A 27028-nucleotide genomic window follows, 5' to 3' on the forward strand; every position below is an offset into this window, starting at 1 on the left:
GCCAGTAAAATAGGTATTTAATAAAGACAGTGGTTGAAAATTTCAAGAACAGTAGACAATGGAGATTGTATTGGTGGAAGAAAACAAGGTTTTATCTTGCCTGTGTTTGGAAATGATAGTAACCTACACATTTAATGTACAGCTTCATTTCAAAAATGAATAGTAAAAATGTTTGTTCCATGCCAAATGATGTTACGAACGTATCATAAATGGCATGGCTGGTTAGATTCAGTGGCAAGTTTCACATTAAGTGTGATTATGATACTCTATTTTTAGATAATGGGTAACATTTGTGCAGCCAGTTAATAACTGTTAAATACAGTGCATTCATTTTCGGTCTTTATGATTATGTGTAAGTTGGAGGGTGGGCCTGGACTGAAGTACATCACTGGTGTGGGGATTTATTACGTTTGAGTAATAATAGCGTAAATCCTATTCTACATGAACTGAGCACTCATTACCTGTAAGTGTCACAAAACTTCCTTTTTCCTCATGGGTTTATGATCTCTAGAATACTAACCTCATCACAATAATCTTGACTATAATAGCCAGTATTAGGTCCATATTAATCACAGTAAATAGAGGGATAATCTGCCTAGTCAATACTATGTATTAATTTTTTTTTTACATTTCACATTTACATTATATCTAGTACATGTTTCGAGAACAGTATTAACAATACATAGTATTGACTAGGCGGATTATCCATCTCTCTATTTACAACCTTGTCCCAGGCGATGTTAAAGTGGTGTCTTGCATTCACACACTCCTGACATCTTTTCATGAAATTTCCATTGCATTGTTGGATGCGCTTGAGAACGGTTGGCTGTTGAGAGAGCTCTTGCATTATTGTAGTGATAAAGTAGTGAAAACCTATTGAAATAGCTAAATTTTGTGCATATCTGATTCATTTAGTGCTGTTTATATAGTGGTGTTTAGTGCTTGTTGGTAGAAATTGGGAGTAGTGACATTTATTTAAATTTTGTAACAAGTAATTCAGTTGGTCTTCAGTAAATTACGTTTTCTAGGTTAAGTAGGCTAGCTAGGTGTACCTTGTTTCGATTTTAGGTTTAGGAAATACTTTAGGTAATAATATTAACTTTAAAAATATTTGTAAATATCTGTAGGTTCGTTGGTTATACTTACAAAGGTAGGTTATCATAAGGAATAGTACCGTAACTTCTGCAGCAACTTCTCCGGTATTTCGTATAGATATTCCGTTCAAACTATCGCGAAGGTAAAAATTTACTACATAAAAAAAAACCCACGATACGCCTGTAAACCTCCATTTAAAAAGAAGTTAAAGAGATTACACGGTAATAGTTAACAGTCGTTGTATTGTTATTGATTATTGTCGGTCCTCATATTCAAATATTGCATTGTTGGCTAAGTTGTGAACAAAGGGTGTAGTGTAGTCAAGTAAATATAAATAAAAATCAGCTGATCTTGTATTCCATTCATTGGTACTTCTAAGTAGGTAGTTAAAGTATCCGTAATTTATATTTCGCTCCCTCGATCTTTCAGTATTTATGAGCGGTTAGCTAACAATAATAAAGTTCATATACCCCAGTAATTGCAGTTCAAGTCCCTGGAGTAGTAGTAGTAGTAGTAGTAGTAGTAGTTTTGATAGAAATATTTGAGAAATTACTGTAGACAACCTCGTATTTTTCAGTAGGCCTAATTAAGGACACTTTTATTCTCCGTCCCGTGGAGTAGGGAAAATAATAGTAATCCACCAGCTGTAATCATCACATAACCACATTTCAGTAGAATTGTAGTGAAGATAAGGTATAATATATTAGATAGTATCTTGCCAGTTATATTCATGTTTTTCTTCGTGTACGGCAATCTTTTCGATACTTAAGCATTTAACCAAACGCAGGGTAGTGTAGTGTAGATACATTGTAGTATAGATACAGTACATTTAGATAGTGCCATATCTTGCCTGCTATATTCGTGTGTTATTTTTCGTGTGTATCTATTAGACCGTAATACTAATAATAATTTGTCTAAGCATTTAGCTTCGTTGGTAATCTTTGAGTGCAGTAGTTCTTGCAAATTTCATTTCTGTTGTGCTTAGTTTAGTGACATACGGTACGGTTCCGTAATTAGGATACGTCTGAAAGTAGTTTAACATTACTGTAGTGTACTGTACAGTAGTATACGAGTAATATCCTATTAGAATTTAGTGTGATTATTTTATTATTGTAAAATATTTGTGTAGTACTGGTGTAGTAGAGGTATCCGTAGAAACTCGTACTAAAATACTGTTGTTGTAATTAGAATAGGCTTAATTGCAGTTTGGAATTGTGTAGTTCTTGTGTAGGCTATTACTTTCGATATTCAGTAATTAACAGCAGTTTTTACCCTGTCAGGGGTTGTAGGATAAAAAAATAGAGCACGACTAAGTAGTATTGTAGTGTAGTCGTATATTAATTACCTTATTGTTGTGTACTATCCCAGACAATATATCCCTCCGTTCATTTATTTTTTGCAAATAAGTTATTTTATTTTTAATTTCATTTTCCCCCCCGTAAAGAATGGCTAAGGAGCGCGAGTGTAGTTTCTGTGGATGTGGCGAGGCATTGAGGGGTATGAGGGAGGAGTTGGAAAGTTTGAGGGAGATAATTAGGATTCTCACAGAAGACAGGAAGGAAGATAGGACTCCCTCAAACAACATACAGGTTACAGTAGGTGTACAAGAGGGAGGGGAAGGAAAGGGAGGAGTTGTAGAAGACAGGTGGTCTAGTGTTCTAAGGGGAAGGAGATTGCAAGCTAAGAGCTCTATTCAGGATCAGAATTCAGGACAGGTGTCTGTGCAAAATCGGTACGAGTCACTCCAGGTAGAACAACAGAGGGAAGATGAGGGACAGGGAACTGTTGCTGAGATGTGTGGGAGTAGGAGGAAGGGAAAAGGTAGGAAAGGAAAATGTAGAGTAGATGATAGGAAAAGACAGGTGGAACAGGGTCATGGGAAGGAGAAAAGGGAGGAGGAAGTAGCTTCTGCAGTTATCAGGAAAGATAGGGCTGACCAGGAGGGGAGGGGATCAAACGAGGTAGGTAGGGTTGAGGCTCTGGTCATGGGAGATTCCATCGTTAGACACATGGGGAAAGTGTGTGGAGGAAAGGGTACCAGGGTAGAGTGTTATCCAGGAATTAGGTTGAGGCAGATGTTGAGGAAAGTAGAAGAGAGGGAGGAGGGGAAGGAGAAGGTGGTAGTGTTTCACGTTGGTACCAACAACGTAACGCAAGCTGATATAAGTACCAACATAGTTGGAGATGTGTGGGATCTGGTAAATGCAGCACGGGTGAAGTTTAAGAAAGCGGAGATTGTTATTAGTGGAATACTGTGTAGAAGGGATACTGACTGGAGGGTGATTGGGGATTTAAATGAGACTATGGAGTGGGTATGTGGGAAACTGGGAGTGAAATTTCTAGATCCAAATGGGTGGGTAGGAGATAGGGATCTGCGCTCAGATGGCCTTCATTTAAACCGCAGTGGTACGTATAAGTTAGGAAATTTGTTTGGAAGGGTAATAGGGAGGTACATTCAGGGAAACGGGATGGCGTAGGGAGCGGTGATAAGGGAACAGGGAACTGGAAATCAAGTAGGGATGACATAAAATTGTTAGTGTTGAACTGTAGAAGTATTGTAAGGAAAGGAATAGAATTAAGTAATTTAATAGATATATATTCACCAGATATTGTAATAGGAGTTGAATCATGGCTGAGAAATGATACAATGGATGCAGAAATTTTCTCACGGCACTGGAGTGTGTATCGTAGAGATAGGATAGGAAGGGTGGGAGGCGGAGTGTTCATTCTGGAGAAAGAAGAATTTGTAAGCTACGAAAAAGTTAAAGATGAGACACATGAAATTCTAGGTGTAAGGCTCATTTCTAAAGATAATAGGCAACTTGATATATTTGGAGTGTACAGATCGGGAAAGGGTAGCACTGACGCGGATTCAGAATTATTTGATAGGATAGTCAGCTATGTGGGAAATGACATGGAAAGAAATGTGATTGTAGCGGGAGATCTGAATTTGCCAGATGTCAATTGGGAAGGAAATGCGAACGACAGAAAGCATGACCAACAAATGGCAAATAAGTTAATATGGGAAGGACAGTTGATTCAGTAAGTGATGGAACCAACCAGAGGGAGAAATATCCTGGATGTCGTGTTGATAAAACCAGATGAGCTCTATAGGGAAACTGAAGTAATAGATGGTATTATTGATCATGAAGCTGTTTTTGTAGTAGTTAAAAATAAATGTGATAGAAAGGAAGGTCTTAAAAGTAGGACTGTTAGGCAGTACCACATGGCTGATAAAGCAGGCACGAGGCAGTTTCTAAAAAGTAGCTATGATCGGTGGAAAACGGTAAATATAAATGTAAACAGACTCTGGGATGGGTTTAAAGAAATTGTGTAGGAATGCGAAAACAGGTTTGTACCATTAAGGGTGGTAAGGAATGGTAAAGACCCACCTTATTATAATAGAGAAATAAAGAGACTAAGAAGGAGGTGCAGACTGGAAAGAAATAGAGTTAGAAATGGCTGTGGAAGTAAGGAGAAATTGAAGGAACTTACTAGAAAATTGAATCTAGCAAAGAAGGCAGCTAAATATCATGATGGCAAGCATAATTGGCAGTCATACGAATTTTAGTGAAAAATGGAAGGGTATGTATAGGTATTTTAAGGCAGAAACAGGTTCCAAGAAGGACATTCCAGGAATAATTAATGAACAAGGGGAGTGTGTATGTGAGGATCTTCAAAAGGCAGAAGTATTCAGTCAGCAGTATGTAAAGATTGTTGGTTACAAGGATAATGTCGAGATAGAGGAGGAGACTAAGGCCAAAGAAGTAATAAAATTTACATATGATAACAATGACATTTACAATAAGATACAAAAGTTAAAAACTAGAAAAGCGACTGGAATTGATCAGATTTCTGGGGATATACTAAAGACAATGGGTTGGGATATAGTACCATATCTGAAGTACTTATTTGATTATTGTTTGGTCGGAAGAGCTATACCAGATGAATTGAGAGTTGCTATAGTTGCCCCTGTCTATAAAGGAAAGGGTGATAGACATAAAGCTGAAAATTACAGGCCAGTAAGTTTGACATGCATTGTATGTAAGCTTTGGGAAGGCATTCTTTCTGATTATATCAGACATGTTTGTGAAATAAATAACTGGTTCGATAGAAGGCAATTCGGTTTTAGGAAAGGTTATTCCACTGAAGCTCAACTTGTAGGATTCCAGCAAGATATAGCAGATATCTTGGATTCAGGAGGTCAAATGGACTGTATCGCGATTGACCTGTCTAAAGCATTTGATAGGGTGGATCATGGGAGACTACTGGCAAAAATGAGTGCAATTGGACTAGACAAAAGAGTGACTGAATGGGTTGCTATATTTCTAGAAAATAGATCTCAGAGAATTAGAGTAGGTGAAGCTTTATCTGACCCTGTAATAATTAAGAGGGGAATTCCTCAAGGCAGTATTATCGGACCTTTATGTTTTCTTATATATATAAATGATATGAGTAAAGGAGTGGAATCGGAGGTAAGGCTTTTTGCGGATGATGTTATTCTCTATAGAGTGATAAATAAGTTACAAGATTGTGAGCCACTGCAACGTGACCTCGAAAATGTTGTGAGATGGACAGCAGGCAATGGTATGTTGATAAACGGGGTTAAAAGTCAGGTTGTGAGTTTTACTAGTAGGAAAAGTCCTCTCAGTTTTAATTACTGTGTTGATGGGGTGAAAGTTCCTTTTGGGGATCATTGTAAGTATCTAGGTGTTAATATAAGGAAAGATCTTCATTGGGGTAATCACATAAATGGGATTGTAAATAAAGGGTACAGATCTCTGCACATGGTTATGAGGGTGTTTAGGGGTTGTAGTAAGGATGTAAAGGAGAGGGCATATAAGTCTCTGGTAAGACCCCAACTAGAGTATGGTTCCAGTGTATGGGACCCTCACCAGGATTACCTGATTCAAGAACTGGAAAAAATCCAAAGAAAAGCAGCTCGATTTGTTCTGGGTGATTTCCGACAAAAGAGTAGCGTTACAAAAATGTTGCAATGTTTGGGTTGGGAAGAATTGAGAGAAAGAAGAAGAGCTGCTCGACTAAGTGGTATGTTCCTGGCTGTCAGCGGAGAGATGGCGTGGAATGACATTAGTAGACGAATAAGTTTGAATGGCGTTTATAAAAGTAGGAAAGGTCACAATATGAAGATAAAGTTGGAATTCAAGAGGACAAACTGGGGCAAATATTCATTTATAGGAAGGGGAGTTAGGGATTGGAATAACTTACCAAGAGAGATGTTCAATAAATTTCCAATTTCTTTGTAATCATTTAGGAAAAGGCTAGGAAAACAACAAATAGGGAATCTGCCACCTGAGCGACTGCCCTAAATGCAGATCAGTATTGATTGATTGATTGATTCACACTCTTGAGTTCTGCTTTCGTAGTTCTCCTGATTTCTGTAGTTATATTGTGTTTAAGAGTATTGCAAGGTTGAAGTGGCTAGGATACATTAAATGTATGCAGCTGACTCATATTCCAAGGCAGTATTTTGAGAAGATCGTTCCAGGATGAGGACCAAATGGATGGATGGCCTAGATAAAAAGGTGGTTAGGCCAGATTCAAAAATACTTAGGGAAGAGAGGAGAAATGTGGGATGACCTAGAAAAAGAAGAAACATACCAAGACCGTGACAAATGGAGGCACATCATTCTAAAACATCCTATCTGGCTCGCTGGAAGGAATTCATGATGATGATACTATTGTCTTCAAGTCCTTATACAGTGTGAGGATTATTCCTGTACACTTAATTTTTTAGTCACATGCTGTAAGATTGAGGAAACAGGGAAAGGCATAATCCTTCAGAAATGATCTTGTAATGAAAAACTTCCATCGCATCGTCCATGGAATCAGCAACAGTATGGGCTGTGGCAGAATCGTATTGGAAATATCCATTTTCTCTTTCATTATCCGACAATTGAGAAAATGCTGCGAGAATATTCTTACAGTACCACTTTGATTTTACCATCTCATTAAAAAAATATAGGCCCTATTATTTGTTCCACTTTTATATAATACCACATGCCAACTTTACCATCATGCAATGGAAGACCATGAACAACCAGGTATTTTCTGTGCTCCAGTATGTATCATTTTGTGAAGCATTATTGCCGCTTAAGTGAAACAATCAGAAAATAATCTAAAAATGGGAATCAACAATGCCATTAACAATACTTGGTAAAATCCAATTACAGAAATTTACTCCTTTACCATTGTCAAGGGGTCATAATTCATGGATGAGAGTCAATCTCTAAGGTTTCAAATTTGAAAGTTTAGCAGCGGTATGGACTGGATTTTTTGAAACAACTACTTGCTGTACAGAACATGATAGTGATTTCTTTTAAATATAAAAATTTCATGATGTTCCTTATTGAGCTGTATCACAATTAAATTGAAAACAAGAAAGAAGTGGTTCAACCTGTTCAATACAAGTACTGCTTTTAACCAAATAAGAACGTAACACTACATTTCTTATTTACTTGTATTGAATAGGTTGAACCACTTCATTTCTCGTTTTCAATTTAATAGCAATTTCTTTGGCGAGTGTTCGAATGATGTACTTATTTCAGCAATTTTTTTCCTTGGTTAGAATCTCTTATGTTTTTTTTTAAAATTGCAGCATTTAATTATCCTGTTGTTCTTATACACAGCTCGCGCTCTCCCTACTTGGGGCTGGAATGCCAGGAAATATGTCCTGAAATTGTCTAGACACCTCTCTACATGACTCTGTTTTTACAAATGTTCAAATATGAATTTTTCAGTTGGCATTTCTGTGGTCTAATGAACTAATATATCTAATGCAAACACAGCTTTCTAAATAGACTTGATGCTCGTATGTTTTACAAATGTAATGTATTTCGCTGCGCTGCACTCAGCACAGATAAATGGACACTGTATGTCTGTTTCGGAAATTGCCAGACTAAGGCTGTCTCCAAACCCGTTCCTCGTTCCACCACTGTACACCACATAGGTAAAACCTGTGCTTTTCTGCTTAGCTTGCTTACATATGATTGTCCATCCGGGACCAAAAACGAACGCACTGTACTTGTTATTTGTTTTCATAGCCAGCATTATGTTGATAATGGAGGTTTTCCAAACTTGTAGACCAAGATTCATTGGGGTAAGTCCACCATTGAAGTAGGCTATAGTCATTGATAACTTTTGACAAGCCGAGACCTATGCATTGCACTACAGACACGACGACTCCGGAGCTACGTTTTCAGCATCCTACTATACGGCGTTGAGGCATGGACACTAACTGAGACCATGTGCAAGAGATTGCAGGCGTTTAAAAGTGGATGTACTGAAGGATGCTCAAGATACCTTGGACAGCTAAAATAGAAGTTTTGCACCATATGAACAAAGAACCATAAATTCTTACACCATCAAGAGCAGGAAGTTAAACTTATTCCAACGAAAGAATAAACTAGACATAAACAAACACTTTGAACATAAATGGAAATAGGTGGATATAGACATATAAAAATGTTTTATATATGGTTACAAAAGTGCATCATCATTACTATAAATTATATCTGCCATGAAAATTAGCAAGTAGGCCTACTTACATGGCAGATACCGGTATTTCATTAATCTGAACTTGAGAGGCTCGATTCCCTGTAGATCGGATCATTCACTGTCACTTACATCAGTAGAATCCTCTCCTAAATTGATAAAAAAAATTTCAACTACAGTATCCATGGTACTCTCCAGGTCCAATATTGGTTTTTCTTCACCCACCTGGACATAGGAATGTCATTAATCAGCTGTCACCCCAAAAAAATGCTGTGTCAAAATGCTTACGCACCAAGCTCGATAGTAAGTGCGGCCAGTATCCAGTAATCGGGAGATAGTGGGTTCGAGCCCCACTGTCGGCAGCCCTGAAGATGGTTTTCCATGGTTTCCCATTTTCACACCAGGCAAATGCCGGGGCTGTACCTTAATTAAGGCCATGGCCGCTTCCTTCCAATTCCTAAGCCTTTCCTATCCCATCGTCGTCGTAAGACATATCTGTGTCGGTGCGACGTAAAGCAAATAGCACAAAATGTTTACGCACATCATGAAGTTTGAAAGTGGTGTTGAGGCTTGCAACATAACATTTGATCTGGCTCCACACCATCTCTATTGGGTTTAATCCACAATGATACTGGGGCGGTCGGAGTACTGTGTGGCCCACTTGTTCGGTTAAGTCATCTACTACATATTTCTCAAACTGAGGCCTGTGGGTCTTCACTAATTCCAGCAATTCGGTTTTAACAATTCCTTTGTCGCATGTTATGTTTCTACTTCTCAGCCAGCAGTCTAACTCAAACTAGCAAAGGAAGCGGACATGCTAAGTGGAGTGTGCAGAACAATGGTTGGTGTGCAGCAGTACTGAGCAGCGATATGGAGGTGGCTATGGAGAATGAAGTGAGAAAAATCTGAGAAAAGAGAGCACACGACTGTTTTATGGAAGATAGGAGAGATGGTTCTGGTGGCTGTGGTGGTAACGACGCTGTTCGTTATTGCGGGCGTGGAACTTAATCCCGACCTGAATGCTAACGGCAATATGAGCTGGGAGAACATGGAGGCTATTAAAGGAATAGTCAGAGAGGAGGTGAAGGATGTTTGTACAACAGACCAACTAAAGCAGATGTTCCAGAACCAGTCAAAGAAATTTGAAGAGCTGGAGAGATGGATAAAGAACAGAACAGAAGAGGTAGCAGCAAAGACAGAAAATAGTGAAGAAGAAATCATGAAACTGAAAGAGAAAGTAAAAAATCTGGAAGAAGTGACCAAACTGAAGCAAGTAGAGGCGAACTGTTCTCAGAAATGTGTTAAGAGATGTATTTTTATATACGGAATGAAGGAAGAGGTAAAAGAGGCTAAAGCTGATCTCATATACAAGGTGTTTGAAGTAATCCAGAATAAGATGAAGATCATCTTTAGCGAAGTGGATATCGACGATGTTGAGAGGGTCGGAAAAGTGAGAGGGAACAGGCCTATCAGCGTGAAGTTGTTATCAACGCTGATGGTGGAAATTGTGAGAAACGCAGACAATCTGCAAGCCTAAATTATTGGTGAGAAGAGATATGGGGAGTGAAGGCAGTAAGTGCTTAAACACTTTAAGAGCTCATTTATTTAGGGTAAGACACCAAGGTCTCAGAGCGCATATCAGGGGCCAGCAGTTGATAGTATATAACGGAAAGTGGGTAAGACATTGGTCAGTGGAGAAGTTACAGATGATCGATGAAAAGCTAAAACGAGAAGAAAACGTGGAATCAAGACAGACGACAGGAAGACAGAAGAGGAGGCAGCACGGGACAACAAAACAAGTAAGGAACGCATGCCAGAGGTCAGTGTACTGAGCAGTCCAGAGAGCAGTGCCGAAGCTGAAGTAGGGAGTCAGCAAGTGCTGACAAGTTGACTCCAGGATCAGGAACGTTCAAACGTATGTAGGCAAGCGTTCAATAAAGAACAAGGAGTACACGAGGGAATAAAAGGTCAAGACGCCCTGAATAGAGGGAGAAGTTTAACTCTAAAAGAATTGTGGGCAAGCAAACTAAAATTGTGGAGGAAATGGAGGACAGGCTGCGCTCCAAAGAACAAAAGAAAGGAGGAGTGGAAATAGAAGAGGATAGGGCTATAAGAACGAGAAGTAAAAATAAGGGTGGTAAAGGGGAGGGACTAGAGGGTGAAGCATAGCTAGACTGGAAGATAGGGTTTATAAATATTGAAGGGTTACTAAATAAATTAGGTAATGAAATGAAATGGCGTATTGCTTTTAGTGCCGGGAGTGTCCAAGGACAAGTTCGGCTTGCCAGATGCAGGTCTTTTGATTCGACGGCCGTAGGCGACCTGCACGTCGTGATGAGAATGAAATGATGATGAAGACAACACATACACCCAGCCCCCATGCCAGCGAAATTAACCAATTAAGGTTAAAATTCCTTACCCTGCCGGGAATCGACCCGGGACCCCTGTGACCAAAGGCCAGCACGCTAACCATTTAGCCATGGAGACGGACAATAAATTAAATAATGAGGCAGTTATTAAAACGGTAGAAAGCTTTGACATTGTGGCGCTATTAGAAACGTGGCTTGAATTCGGCAAAGAGATAAAATGGAAAGGGTATGAGGTAAAGTATAAATCCAGAAGGAAAAAGAGTGGAAAGTGGAGATTTCCAGGAGGAATAGCGTTATTGATAAAAGAAGAGATTAGTGAGCCAGCAGAGGATATTGAAAATGAGATGGAGGAAGTAATTTGGGTCAGGCTTAGTAGGGGGAAGGGACAAGGGAGGGAAAAGAAGATATGTCTGGCCTTTGCATATTGCCACCCACAGTACTCTACTTACGTGAACGAAAATTTTTATGAGGAATTAGTACTGGAAACAAGTATCATAAGGGAAATTTGATGAAGATAGAATGTTGTTGTTTGGGGACTGGAATGCTAGAATAGGAGAACTGTGTCCTGTTTACAGTAAAGAAGACGAGATGATGATGAGGGTAAGATGACGAAGTGCAGATAAAGAAAGAATGGGTATGAATCAGAACTCTGTGTGCCACAGGCAAATTTTATATTCTGAATGGATGGTGGGAAGGAGATAAGGGGGTAAGCTGACATTCATTGCGGGACAGGTGGGGAGTGTGTTTGATTTAGTATTATGTTCAGAAGATATGTTAGGAAATATCAAAAGGATGCAGTTTGGAGACTGGGCCAAGTCCCATCATGCATCAGTATGGGTGATGATAGAAAGAGGCGACAGAGAAATAGAGGAGGGAGGTAAAGAGAAGCATGGGGAAGGGCATTAGCTATATTAAATACAGGTGGACGGAAAAGACAAAACAGGAACTAAATGCCCTTTTAGAGAAGGAGCTGGATGTAATTAGGTGTGGATGGGAAGAGGCCTTAGGAGAAGGTAATACTGATAGAGCGTTAGAGCTAATCAAATACCCAATTATAAAAGTAGCACAGGCGAATAGAGTTCCTAGGAGGGGGAAGAAGAACAAAGAGGGCTGGTACAACAATGAATGTTAAGAAAACAGAAAATTAGTGATGGTGGCACTAAAAGAATTTAGGAAGAAGGGAGGGTGCGAAGAAAGAATGGCGTTTTGTAACCTAAGAAAAGAATACAAATTAAAAATCGCAGAGAGAAAGAGAATCTGGATGAAAGAGCAAGTAGAGCTAATAAATGAGTGCAAGATGAAACAATTGGAGAGGGCATGGGACAGAATAAATAGAATTAATAAGGGAGGGAAGAGGGTTGGCAAACCGAATATAGCAGACGACCAGTGGTTTGACTATTTCTGGGAGCTGTTAGTGGGTGAAGACGAATGGACTCGGGTAAAAAGGGAAATGACAAGAGGGAGAATTTTAGAAGTTCAAATTCAGGAACTTGATAAAGAGATTTCAAGGGATGAAGTGATAAGGGTGCTGAGTAATCTTAAGAGCAAATCAGCGGGAGGATGCAATGGTATTAGCAGTGTTTTTCTGAAAGGAAATAGGCAAACACGATCAGATAGTATAGGTTTAGTTAAACTTTTTAACAGGATTTTCGAAGGGGGTAGTACCCAGAAGAGTGGAAAGTTGGAGTAATATGCCCTATTTATAAAAAGAAAGGTAGCAAAAATTTACCAAAGAACTATAGAGGAATAACACTGTTGGACTCGCTGAGTAAGGTGTACACAGGAGTATTGGTGAGCAGGCTAAGTGTGTGGGCCGAGAGACAGTCGATATTATCAATTTTTCAAGGGTGTTCAGGAAAGGACGAAGAACAATAGATAGTATAATGACCGTCAAGATGATCATAGAAAAACATCTGGATAGGAAAGGGTATAAAGTGTACTTAGCTGCAATAGATTTTGAGAAAGCATTTGACACGGTTAGTAGAGAGGCATTAATAGAAAAATTAGGGAAGGTGGGGTTATCTAGGAAAATGATAAAAGCGATTCAAGCGTTATATGGGAATTTATATTGTCGTATTAGACTGGAGGAAAATTTTATGAGCAGCCAAATAGAATGTAAGGTGGGGCCGAAGCAGGGATGTAAGTTATCACCCATGTTATTTCTTCTGTTCATTAATGACATCCTCCAGGATCACGGAGGAAATAACTGGGCAGTGCTGGCGATAAATGGGTTGGGGATACCAAGTTTAATATTTGCCGATGATGTGATCCTTCTAGCACCAACAGGGGGAGGCATACAGAAAAGTCTCAACATGGTTGAGGAATTTGCTAGGAAATGGTCCCTGAAAATGAATGCAAGTAAGTCAAAGGTGATGATAGTAAGTAAGACTAAGAGAAGAAAGAATGAGATGATATGGGTGGTACAGGGAGTGAAGATTGAAAAAGTAAGCAAACTGGAATATTGGGGAGTAATTATAAACAGGAGAGGAGTCTGGAGGATCAAATTAAGAGGGCGAAGTGGAAGGGGGCCGCAGCTCTTTCGGTGGTTAACATCCTAGAATCAAAATTCCCTGGTATAAATTACAATTTGCAGAAATTGGTGTTAAAGACGTTGGTGCTAGGCAGAGTACTGTATGGGGTGAAACTATATGGGGTTTAGAGGACAAAAAAGACATGTTGAAGCAGATTATATCCAGATTTAGCAAAACAGTAATGTAATTACCACAGTGGACGGCAAATGGCAGTGCAATACTAATGTGTGGGGAGTTTATCGAAACAGATTTTGTTAAAAGAGTTCTAAACTACTGGATAAGACTTAAAATAGGAGGAGGGGGTGTGGTTTTGCAAGCAGCGTATCGTCAACAGTTGGCTTACAAAAATTAAAGCATATTTGGATAGGATCGGTATGGAGCATATTTGGAAGATAGTTTGGTACGGAAAGGGGAACAGCATACAGAGAGAGATAGTAGGGAGAGTTAAAGACATCCAAAGGTAGCGCCTGATGGAAGAATGTAGGGAGAAGTGTTCTCTTAGCCTTTACAATAAAGTCAAAAAAGTTGCAAGAATAAGCCTTATCACTGTAAACAGAGCAGAGAGAAGAGGTTTGTTATGGTGGTTTATGGGACTGTATAAAAATACGGGATGGACTAGAAGGGCGGATAAGTCACGGTGTTTATTGTGTGAGAAAGTTTCCAATGACCTTCAGATGGTTAAAGAATGTGTAGCATTAGAAAAAGTGAGAAATAAGTTACTAAACCCAAAGGAACAAGCTCTACTTAAGCAGGGGGATGAACGGAAAATTATAAAATGGGTGGCGAATGAATGGACAACGACCGGTAATTTAAATAAATACTTATGTGCTGTAAAACAATTATGTGTGGGCAAAATAGAAGAAGAAAGTGGCCAGGTATTTTAAAAAAGTGTAAAAGAAGGCTTGGCAAGTGTGATTTTAAGTGCTACTCTTCAGTAGTGAGTCAGGGGTTTAAGATATTTTGAGTTAAAAGTATTTAGTGCACAACTCAGCAGGCTGATGGAGCGATGTGTGTGTGCAGCAAAATGGAGTAACAGAGGAAGTCATGATTAAGAGCAAGCAGACAGGTTCAAACATAAGGATCATGGTTCAAGGACAGTGGCTGCTTGCTAAGATGTGTGAATGTGAAGAAGTGAATAGGGAGTGTTGCTGACACGAAGGATGGGGGTACCCCCACAGAGTGCCAAGTTAGTTAGTTAGTTAGTTAGTTAGTTCGCCGAAAGGCATTTATTTTCTTTACTGCCATGGTCTCTGAGTTTTATATGTCTTCATATGTCTTGGGTTAGATATATATTAATCATATTTGGTAGGAGGCAGTAGGAGGAATGGTTCATTTTGTTTTATGGGTATTGTGAGTATGTATTTGGACGGAAGCCTGCAGTGTTCAATGTGCAAAAAATAAATAATACTTCTCAGCCATGAAATTACTTGAGCTTTAAATAAGTCACCAATCATTCATCGTGATAGTCTTTTTTCTTTTCTTTTTAAGACTCGAACACAGATTCACCACACTCCACAAAACCATCAACCATATCAGTCGCTTACCTCTGTCGAATTTTTTAGCCCTGTGCGTAAAACAAAAACAAATGCGTGTTTCTTCGACTTTACTCTAGTGTCTCGCCATGCCTTTGATGTTGTATGCCCTTCGTTAATCCATGTCTCGTCCAAATAGTTTAATTCCGCCCATGTTGCCTAAATTCTCGCATCTTGTGGAGATAACATCTACTTCACAGTATAATATCACGTCTGTCCACTACATTGCTTTTTCGGATTCTGCTGATGAACTCAAAACCTATTTCTTTCTGTTTACAACTTATAAATTTCGTATTGGTTCCATATTGACAATATAATGTATGGAGATTCAATTATTATAAAATAATTTATTGGCGGGTCCAATTGTTCAATACTTCATTTCATAAGTTATGAATTCCATTGTGGTCCGTATTGACTATTGATCACTATCAAAGAGTAGAGAAGGGTCCACCTATTCAATACCATTATGGTATGTTCAATATTTATCATTTGGGCCGATGACCTCGATGTTAGGCCCCTCTAAACAACAAACATCATCATATTTATCATGCTAATTACCCTATATCAAAAGTTCATTGAAACTTTAGCCTTTAATTCAAGCCATCTTCAGTTATGATCAAAATTGATCTAAACACTTTACAAGTAAAATGTCATTTACAAAGATGCACGTAAAAACATACAAATGAAAAAACATATGATGTTACAATAAAATTAGTGTCCACTTTTTTTATTCACATTGCTTTGCTGTTTTGTGAGTTAAAGAATGTTCTAGCAAATTCTTCATTGCAAGTTGAATGACTGGTATGTTATGGTAAATGGCAGTTAATATGACTGGAAGCATTGGAATTTTTGGAGCCTTGTCAACTTTTCTGTGGAACTGTGTTAGATTAAGTTGTCAATTTGAAACTCACTGGGGTGTTGTTAAGCTGGGCAAGTTTCTTGAAATCTTCTTAATATTTAGCAATGAACATTAAAACAAGAATAATAGTTAACACCACCTTTAACTATTATTCTTGTTTTAACGTTCATATCTGATGTCCAATACGGTCTACAATGAGATTTATTACTTGTAATATTTAGCAAATCTAAAATTGAGAAGAGAAACAGAAGATGACTATTTAAAATCTCTACGACAGCGAATGTGGTTTTGAAAATGTATAGAATATGAGTCTAAAAACTTAGTCCTGTCTTACAGCCCTCAGTGTTATTGTCAAGTGAGATGGTCGTCTAAACGAGGGTGTGCTGCTGCTTACCCTGGGCTTTGACTAGTGAGGGGAAGCACGCATGAAGGGGAAGTAGGAGCATCGCAGTATAGGGAGCGACTCATTTAATGCGTGTTACGAATGGCAGAACTAAAACAGAAAATTAAAGATAATTACATAATAGTAACAAAAGCCGATAAATGAAACGCAGCAGTTTTAATGAAAAAAGAGGAAAGCATTAATAAAACTGAACAATTCTTTTCTGACAGTTCCTTTTTGAAAATAAATAAAGTCTCCACCAGCTGAATTAAATATCTCAAAAATACTTTTGAGCAATTCAACTTCTCTTTTTAACGATCAAGAACTGCCCAAATACATCAATATGAACCCCAGATTACCCACCGCCGGAACCCTGCCCAACATTCACAAAAACAACATTCCTATTTGACCAATCATCAGTTTCAACAAAAGCCCTACACACAAAATTTCTCAATTCATTCAAAGATTTCTAGCCAAACATTACAACTTTTCAAACAAAACATCTGTCAAGAATTCCATAGAATTTTGTAAGATTACTAAACACCTTAAGATAAATCATTTTCACACAATGCACTCTTACGACATCACCAACATTATTACATGTGATAAATATCATTTTTGATCCGTATTGATGATATTTGATTGGAATAATAACAATAAGTTACAAATTAATAAATTAACTTATTGTTATTATTCCAGTCACCAACATTGACGCAAGTGCAATATCAGGTATAACTTGAAAACAGTGTTCTTTCACCCATGGGTAACTAACACAAATATTGAGCTCGAATAAGTATTATTATTATTGTTAGCAGTCAGACTGCGGAATAACTGTTTGTGCTTGTATTTCGCATTTCATTCAGAAGTTAGAAATGTGTTTAGTTGTACAGTGAAGGGTAGCGAATATTTAAAATACCAATATAATGGTCCGTTATTGGACATTATAAATTATCCAGCTAACTCATTCTTGGTTGCCTGCGTTTCGCCCTCGTGTACTAAGGTAGGCTCGTCAGTCGGGACTTAGCACACCACCCAAGACGCAAGGCTAGTGCATGCCGTGGAGGCCACTGCATAGGCTATTTGCAGCCACCAGCAGTGCCAATGCACTATGAGAGCTATGTCTCAATTTCCAAAAATAGATGCCTGCCTGGCCATCAAATGTAGATGTTGATTCCCATAGGGAACCTAAAATATTTGTCCTGAATGAGTAAATTTATAATACCAATATAATGGTCCGTTATTGGACATTATAAATTATCCAGCTAACTCATTCTTGGTTGCCTGCGTTTCGCCCTCGCATGCTAAGTTAGGCTCGTCAGTTGGGACTAAGCACACCACCCAAGACGCAAGGCTAGTGCATGCCGTGGAGGCCACTGCATAGGCTATTTGCAGCCACCAGCAGTGCCAATGCACTGAGAGAGCTATGTCTCAATTTCCAAAAATAGATGCCTGCCTGGCCATCAAATGATGTAGATGTTGATTCCCATAGGGAACCTAAAATATTTGTCCTGAATGAGTAAAGGTATTATAAATTTACTCATTCAGGACAAATATTTTAGGTTCCCTATGGGAATCAACATCTACATCATTTGATGGCCAGGCAGGCATCTATTTTTGGAAATTGAGACATAGCTCTCATAGTGCATTGGCACTGCTGGTGGCTGCAAATAGCCTATGCAGTGGCCTCCAAGGCATGCACTAGCCTTGCGTCTTGGGTGGTGTGCTAAGTCCCAACTGACGAGCCTAACTTAGCACACGAGGGCGAAACGCAGGCAACCAAGAATGAGTTAGCTGGATAATTTATAATGTCCAATAACGGACCATTATATTGGTATTATAAATTTACTCATTCAGGACAAATATTTTAGGTTCCCTATGGGAATCAACATCTACATCATAGCGAATATTTGTCGCGTGATAGTCTACACCTGGAACATAATCGTGTGAAATAGACCAGCGTGGTGGATATCTGTTTTGTGATAGCCTAATTATGGATATGGAAAAGGTCGCGAAGTTCCTTACTAATGAAGACAAAATTAAAATTTGTCAGCAAGTTCACTATCATCCACATCTTCAAGCGCACAGAGTTGGTGTGAATATTGAAATCCGCCAGCATGTCCCAGGAGGGCGCATCCGCCGTATTATCAGCCAAGGCGATGGGACACCACGAGAGGCGGACACCCCTCTGTGCTACTTTATTAATTATATCCATATACAAATCAAGTACAAAAGGGTTGTCATGAAGGACAACGCTGCGGTCCGACTGCAGAGTGTAGCGGGCGACAGTGCTGTCCATGTATTCAACAATGTGATCAAAAAACTGGCTGGCTGGCTCCTGGAGAAGGTGATGTACTGCAACAACTGCTGCGGCTGTCTCAGTGACGTTGATGGATTGTGGATGCTAAAAGGCCTGCGCCCAGGCCGTCCCAAGCTGGGGGCACACCGCGGCGAGGGACTGTGGCGCGGCGTTGGTGTATATGTTCAGCTTGCATCACCCTGAGGACATACGGTGAGGTGTTGCCAAGAGTGTGGGGGTGAACAACTGTCGTGCCCAGGAGAATTCGCCTGCGAGTAGGTGACGAGCAGGGAAAGACCGGCCATCCCATGACCCAGCTTAGCCATGAAAGATAACCGGCCTCCTGTTGGAGCTGAGAGGGTGAGAAGGTGTGCAGGTTGCGCACAATGAGGCGGCGCGTTGCTGCGTTGGTGTAATGTGTAGTAACCTCCTGACTCAGTATGTCGATCGTGACTCCAAGATAAGTGAGAATGTGGGTCGGGTGTAACACCGACTTAGCGTAGTTAATGGTTATGCCGAGAATGTGAGGCAGGAAGGTGTCAATCTGCTGCATGAGAGCAGAGGTCAGATCGGGACTATGGAGTAGCTATTTGTCAGATAGGGGATCATCTGGACGCCGAACTCCTTGGACAGAAGCTGTTGCACTGCCCAGCATTGCATGACGGATGGGGCCAGGCTATGCCCCATCGGCAGGCGGGTCCAGCGATACTGCACCCCTTGGTAAAGAATCCCGTACGGGTGGAGAGTATCTCTGGCTATAAGGATCTGAAAGAACCCTGACAGCAAATCGAGTTTGCAGGCCAGGTGATCCGGAGGTATAGAAGTGAGTGCCTGCACTGGGCCGTGAAGTGAAAAAGAGGGATGGATGATATAGATGTCCAGGCGCTCAGGTCATAGATGACCCAAGCGGTCCCTGATTCCTTGGGAACAAGGAACAGGGGGAAGGCAGACGAACACTCAATCGGCTTGATGATGCCGGCGTTGTGCAGGTCGTCTACAACCTCGTCCATCAGGGCAGAAGGCTTCGTTGGATGGAAGATGGTTGGTGCCTCAGGAGGTTTGGGCAGGTACATCCCTTGTCGCAGGATCTGGGTAGTGTAGCGTACCTCAGGCGTGTCCGGGTACGGGGCGGCTGCAGCGGCGGGGACAGCAAACTGAAACATATGTAAGAGGCTGGTGATGTCTCGGAGGTGGAGCAGGAGGCGCACAGGGGCGGTGATCTGGAGGTGGCCGGGGGTGGAACCAGGGACCACTCCAGTCTGCCTGGCTGCTGAGGTCGTCGTCCTCCGGCTCGCAGTGTGGGGTGCCATCATTCCGTTCACCAGGAGTGCCATGCATCTTGGTGGGTGTGCAATTTACCAACTGATGAGCCCAACTTAGCACACTGGGGCGAGACAGAGGCGGGACAGGTTTTTCTCCGGGTTTCCTTGTCATCATTCATTCCAGCAACACTCTCCAATATCATTTAATTTGTCATTCATTAATCATTGCCCCAGAGGAGTGCAACAGGCTTCGGCAGCCGGCACAATTCCTATCCTCGCCGCTAGATGGGGCTTCATTCATCCCATTCATGATGCGGTCGAATGACTGGAAACAGGTTGCGGATTTTCATTTTCATTCTTGCAGATAACACACTCTCTAAAACACATGTTAGAAGCCTTTTATTTCAGACCAGTGGGTTATTAAACATTATTTTTCTGGTCACACACTTAGATAATGGATTGGAGGTTATACCAACACCACCTAGGTTACACATGGCCATGTGCGACTGCAATAGAATGACTTTGGCCGCTATTTTGAATCGATCACAACTTCAATCGACCAAGAATTTTTGAATTCTGAATTCAATACACTTCTCTGCCAAAGTAGTATTAATATTTATCACTTACATTAAAAATTATTTTGAATATTTGGTCCTTTCCTACTAAAATATTAATTTACTATAAAGTTATAAACCGACCTGTCTTACGCCGGTCTGAACTCAGTCGAAACTAGAAGGTGCAGACACTGGCAACCAGGAATGAGTTAGCTCGAAAATTTATAATGTCCAATAACAGACCGTTTATATTGGCATTATAAATTTACTCATTCCGGACAAATATTTCAGGTTCCCTATGGGAATCAACATCTATATTAGGGGTTCCCAATTGGTGGCCCGCGGGCCGCACGTTGCCCATGAAGCCATATAACGCGGCCCGCGAGAGCATTTTAATAAATAATGTGAAGGACAGTTACAAAATAATATTTCATAGGTCGTTCAAAATGTATTAATTTTTATATTCGTTATAGACCCAAGTCCGAACTAGTTCGTTATTTAATATTATTTCCTCTTTCTAAAAATTAACTTCACCTGAATGGATTATTTTTCATTTTTAAAATCCAAATTTCAAATAATAATGGTCAGTTTTTACGTCCCACCAACTACTTTTGACTTTCGGAGACGCCAAGGTGCCGGAATTTTGTCGCGCAGGATTTCTTTTACATGCCAGTAAATCAATCGACACGAGGCTGACGTATTTGAGCACATTCAGAATGATCTAACATAGAACCTACCAACTTCAGAAGGTCAGCGCCTCAACCATCTGAGCCATTCAGCCCGGCTCTAAGTTTCACTCTTTTATGCAATTTCAAAATAATGTTTTACCTAAGTAATTAAAATTATCAAACCTTTATTTCAATTGAATTATGCATATGTCTTTATAATGGTACTTCTGTAGGCCTACTATATGCAGAGTTTTAAAAAAATTGGCCTCTTATTCAAGTGCAGCCCGCGAACATGACTAAGGTTTCCAATATGGTCCTCGAGCCCTTACAAATTGGAAACCCCTGATCTATATCATCTGATGGCCAGGCAGGCGTCAATTTTTGGTAATGAGATAAAGTCTCTCATAGTGCATTGGCATTGCCGGTGGCTCCAAGTAGCCTACGCAGTGGCCTCCACAGTATGCACTAGCCGTGCGTCTTGGTGGGTGTGCTATGTACCAACTGAAAAATTTACTCATTCGGGACAAATATTTCAGGTTCCCTATGGGAATCAACATCTATATCATAAGGGGACGTTACGTTGTATATCCGTGGGTACAGTGAAAACTCTGTTAAAAGAGAGTATTAAGGTGCAAAACATGAGAGAACAAATATGAAAACTTATTTTGATGGGGCTTATCAAATAACAGTGCACTGAAAAGTGTTGAAAACACCAAACAACAAATATGAAGACATTTGAACGGGGCCAATAAGAATATCAAAGTATTATTGCTATAACCGGAAATCAGTGGTTACACGATACACAGTTGAAAGGGAGAAAAATTAAATTACACAGTGCTTTAAACCCTAGACACGCAATTAACATCAGATGAACTGCGCCTATTTTATAATACACACAAACGAATATCAGGTTGGGCAACTTGACGAGTATAAACAAGGAACGTGGAACTGGACTGGGAAAGCTACCAAAGGCCATGGAGATGTGAAGGTTGCGGGTTTCCAGAAAAAACAACGGTGATCTCTGTTTTTCAAAATATTATTTTCTGAAATCATTACAAGGTAACTTCCGAATATATCCATCTATCCGCACAATCCAGACACACCATTTTCGAATACAAGATTAGATGTTGTGTGACAAGAGCTTTGCTATGAGACCAAGAAGTTAACCAAATATATCTTAGCATAAATCAAATTCTACAATATGATTTTGAGGATAAGAAGACACACAAGAAACAAATACAATCCTAATTGAAAGTAAACGTAATTTCTAAAGCATCTGAGGAATAGAGTGGCGAGTAGGGCAAACTCCTATGTGATAACACCAGCGAAACATTAAATGTAAATTAAAGGGGGACGGAAATCAACCGTGCTTACCCCAAGGTAGCCCATCCTGGGAGCGAGGATACGCTGATGTGCGTCAAAATGGCAGGACAGACTAGAGAACCAAAGACCACGAAATCCTACCTTGCTCACTTAAAAAGGGAAGACCGGCCTTGGTCTGATTATCGAGTGACCCATCAGAACGCAGAAGTTTGCGTATCACCACCCAGATTCACCAGTCACAACTCTTTATCCAGTCGCGATGTTTATACAATGTTCCCGAACATATACCGACACTAATCACGAATTTTCCATTTTCTAGAATTGGTAAGGACATATTTCTAGAATCCACAACCGACAGAAGCCAATACACTCTATTCTAAAAGTCCGCGTCACAACCTTTTCTGGACTGTTCCAGCTATTATAGAACAACAACCATTTATAATCTAATAGTTACTTAGGTAGATAAAGGGAATACAAATATAACATACTACAAAATATTTTACACCATACAGATTAGGAAGCTAAATGTAATACGAATAAAATATTCTACCACAACATTCCACAACAGTGACTATTCCTAAAAAGATTTACAAATAAAATATTCCTAAAAGATTTACAAATAAAATATTCAACAACAACATTTCACATCATACAGAAAACCTTTAGAAGAGATTCTACACAGGTCTCAATTGCAGATACAAGCCTCCGTGGCTCAGGCAGCAGCGCACCGGCCTCTCACCGCTGGGTTCCATGGTTCAAATCCTGGTAACTCCTTATGAGATTTGTGCTGGACAAAGCAGAGGCCGATGCACTATTGGCACTGCCGGTGACTCCAAGTAGCCTACGCAGTGGCCTCCACGGTATGCACTAGCCATGCATTTTGGTGGGTGTGCTATTTACCAACTGATGAGCCCAACTTAGCACACTGGGGCGAAACGCTGGAAACCAGGAATGAGTTACCTGGAAAATGTATGATGTCCAATAACTGACCATTTATATTGGTATTTTAAATCCCCTTATGTCAAAAAAAATTGTATCTAGTGTTTCCATATCCCTGTTGGATAGTTTTATACGTTTATTTAGTAGTATGTTATCTCGCTTAACATGTTTATTTTTCCTTATCGCTTGCTGAAATATCTTAACGAGGTTTTACTGTAATACATAATTTCAAAATTGAAAGGGCCTAAAGAGTTTAAATGTTTTTAACATTTGCAGTCAAAATTTAATTGTTGGTTCCTTCTGGGAACCTAGTTTTTGAAATAAAGTGGAAGTCTGCTATAACGAGTACATTGCGGCATATAACATGAACCCCATTATAACTACAGTTTTTGTCTGTCCCTTCAAAATTCCTGTATTAAACTGTATTATACTTCGGTTACAGCGAGAGCCCTATCAGTGACACATCCGTTATTACAAGCGATTAAGCGTGCACGATTTTCTCCGTTATCGACATTTATGCATCCAGCGATTATATTGCATGCGATGGATCATCTTCGGTATCATTTCCTCGCTATGTCCACTAGCGAGCTCTCTCATCAACATTCGAAGGCGATGTTGTTGATTAGTAATACCCATCAACTGCTGTTCCGTGGAGAAAAGTGGAAGTGAAAGAGGAGGACATGTGTTTGTAATAAATGCATAAATAACGTGTCCAATTGCAGTTGTTAACTGTTAAAGATAACAAGTAAACGATCGCTTAATTTTATTGCTAAATACTGCAGTTAAGTAAGAATGGGATACACCTCAAGATATGGCAGAGGGAGCCATTGATTTCAGAGATTAGTTTTATATTTTCCCACGTCTGGTTAAATTTCAGAAAGGCTATTATCATGTAAATTTATAGCAACAAGGTTATCATTTCTCTACTGGCGCTTAATATATATGTTAATGATAGGCCTAAATACGCAGTTAGGTTAGGTGACACTGTTTGAATAAGAAAACTGAAGTGTTCGCCAGAAAATGCGACCTTCAATATAATTTTCTTGCTATGTGCACTTGCGAGCTCTCTCGTCGACATTCGAAGGCGATGTTGAGATCGATTATTAATACCCGTCAACTGCTGTTCCTTAAAGAAGATTAGAAATGAAAGAGGAGAACATATTTTTGCAACAAATGTGTAAATAATGTGGTCGATGTGAGTTGTTAAAACATTAGAAATAATAGATAAGTAAACAACCGCTTAATTTTAATATTCTACACTGAAATTAAGTAAGAATGCGATACACCTCAAGATATGGCAGAGTGCATCACTGATTTCTGGGGTTAAATTATATTTTCTCTCATCTGGTTCAATTTCGGTAAAGGTTTTCCCATCTAAATTTATTTATTTATTTACTTATTTTTTGCTAGGGGCTTTACGTCGCGCCGACACAGATAGGTCTTATGGCGACGATGGGATAGGAAAAGCCTAGGAGTTGGAAGGAAGCGGCCGTGGCCTTAATTAAGGTACAGCCCCAGCATTTGCCTGGTGTGAAAATGGGAAACCATGGAAAACCATTTTCAGGGCTGCCGATAGTGGGATTCGAACCTACTATCTTCCGGATGCAAGCTCACAGCCACGCCCCTCTACGCGCACGGCCAACTCGCCCGGTCATCTAAATTTATAGCGAGATGGTTATTACTTTTCTACTGGTGCTTGAATAAATGATACATTTTAATATTACTGATTGGCTGTTAGAACACTTATCTTTTATCTAAGATTTAATTAATCACTATGCTTGAATTTGACTTTCTTTTTCCATTATTATGATGATTACTTTTTGTTTGTTTATTTCTTAATATTATGCTTTATTTCTGTTTTGTCTGGAGGAGATTTAACCACAGAGGGAATGTGGGAACCAATATGGAAGAAGAGCTAAAATAGGCAATAAACTCCATAAAAGACAGAGGATTAGCCTGGGATATTGGTGAACATGTACAAGAATCATACGAAGAACTTAAAGAAGTGTGGAAGGAACTAATAAACAAGTGTATGCAAGAGAGACATATGCCAGGAAGCTGGAGAACAGCAGTTCTCAAAATTATTTATAAAGGAAAGGGAGACCGAGGAAGTACAAACAGTTATAGCGGAATAGCTATAGAAGATGCAGCTATGAAAATACTGACAAAGATTTTTAACAAAAGCAATATACACACTAGGCCTAGCTGATCCTCGCATACCAGTGAACAATGTGGTTTCAGTAAAAGGATCAGCCACTCTAGATGCCTGTTATGAAGAGAGTTTTTATTTTTATAAATTTATTTCATTAATATTGGCAGTTTCCGAGGAAATTTATGATTGTTCAAATGATTATGTATTGTTGAAAATTGTTATGCATGTACAGTAAGTCATGCTCGTCATCAAGTTATGTGATATTGCATAAGCAAGACATATAAAATTCAATAACATATTGAAGGCACCAAGTTCCTTTACTTCATATTCAATCAAAAACATTGGCGTTCAACACCACGGCTCTCAATAACCTGAGTTGTTTAATACACGCAAGATCGTGAAATGTGAAATGCAGACGTGTAAATAATGCATCACCATTGAGGTCAAGCAGTGGAGTAAAAAGCAATATATCTCAAATCATTCACGGATGTTGCATATCTGCCACCTTTCCCGATTTATTCGGAAGACTCCCAATTTTCGACAGTTTTTTCCGCCTCCCAATTATTCTAATATTTCTCCTGATTTTAGCTTTTTTTTTGTGAACTTCAATCATTTGTTTTCATATCCCACCATTTCAGCTTTGTACACCAGTGGCTGGAAGTCCTTCGCTTATTGACTGCTTTCAAATGAAATATCAAGGTTTAAATACAAGAAATGCGTGTGAATGTGCGATGTTTATTGAAATGGTAAATCGATTGTCAGTCTCTCGTTCTTGCGTACTATGTTCGTGTTCACATCAGTCTAGTCGATTCTAGAGCTAGTCACTAGATTTGGAGTCTATTTTAGTAGTTTAGTGACAGAATTTCAAAGATAGCAACTAGTGACCTAGAAATTTGAGGAGTAATTTGGAGACAATTCTGATGAATTTTAATTTATTACTTGTTGAAAAAAGCGATGCGTGGGCACATGATACAATTATATTAATCTATGCATTTTCTAAGTAATATGGAGCTTAAGTACATACTTTTTTTGGAGGGCTTATCAAAGACCGATCATCTCACTCACATACTTCCTGTAAGGGAATAGAGATGTGTAATTTTTAACCTTGTAGCCTTGTATAGCAACAGTCAGGTTTTGAGGCAATAAGTGTTATAATATATACCATAGTACTCCTGTATTGTGCAAGAAATGTAGAATAAGCAGTTTTGACCAATTGTATCTCCTGATTTTGATGTATCTACTAAGACACACACAAAATGCTGTCAGTTGTGTACACTGTTTTATTTACAAATTATTTACACAAATTCTACACACACACACTCTCTCTCTCTCTCTCTCTCTCTCTCTCTCTCTCTCTCTCTCTGTGTGCAATCTTGAAACAAAACACTTCTACTAAGAAGCAAAAGGAGGCTGGAGACTGCAACACTTGCATGTCATCCAACTACCAGCATAACAAATTCACATACTTGACTTCAAACACTTGGCGAACACGACTTCCAAGTCTCATTAAAACAACCCTTGTTAAACGACGATTTACTCTCACTCACAAGA

At 39.4% G+C, this 27028-nt stretch overlaps 1 protein-coding gene across 2 annotated transcripts in view; it reads left to right on the forward strand.

Annotated features, from left to right (window-relative positions):
* LOC136871991 (protein shisa-5) overlaps window positions 1-27028 on the forward strand; it is a 167224-nt gene that overhangs the window by 38468 nt on the left and 101728 nt on the right. The window lies entirely within an intron of this gene.

The sequence above is a fragment of the Anabrus simplex genome, chromosome 4 (assembly GCF_040414725.1).
Source record: "Anabrus simplex isolate iqAnaSimp1 chromosome 4, ASM4041472v1, whole genome shotgun sequence".
Taxonomy (NCBI): Eukaryota; Metazoa; Arthropoda; class Insecta; order Orthoptera; family Tettigoniidae; genus Anabrus; species Anabrus simplex.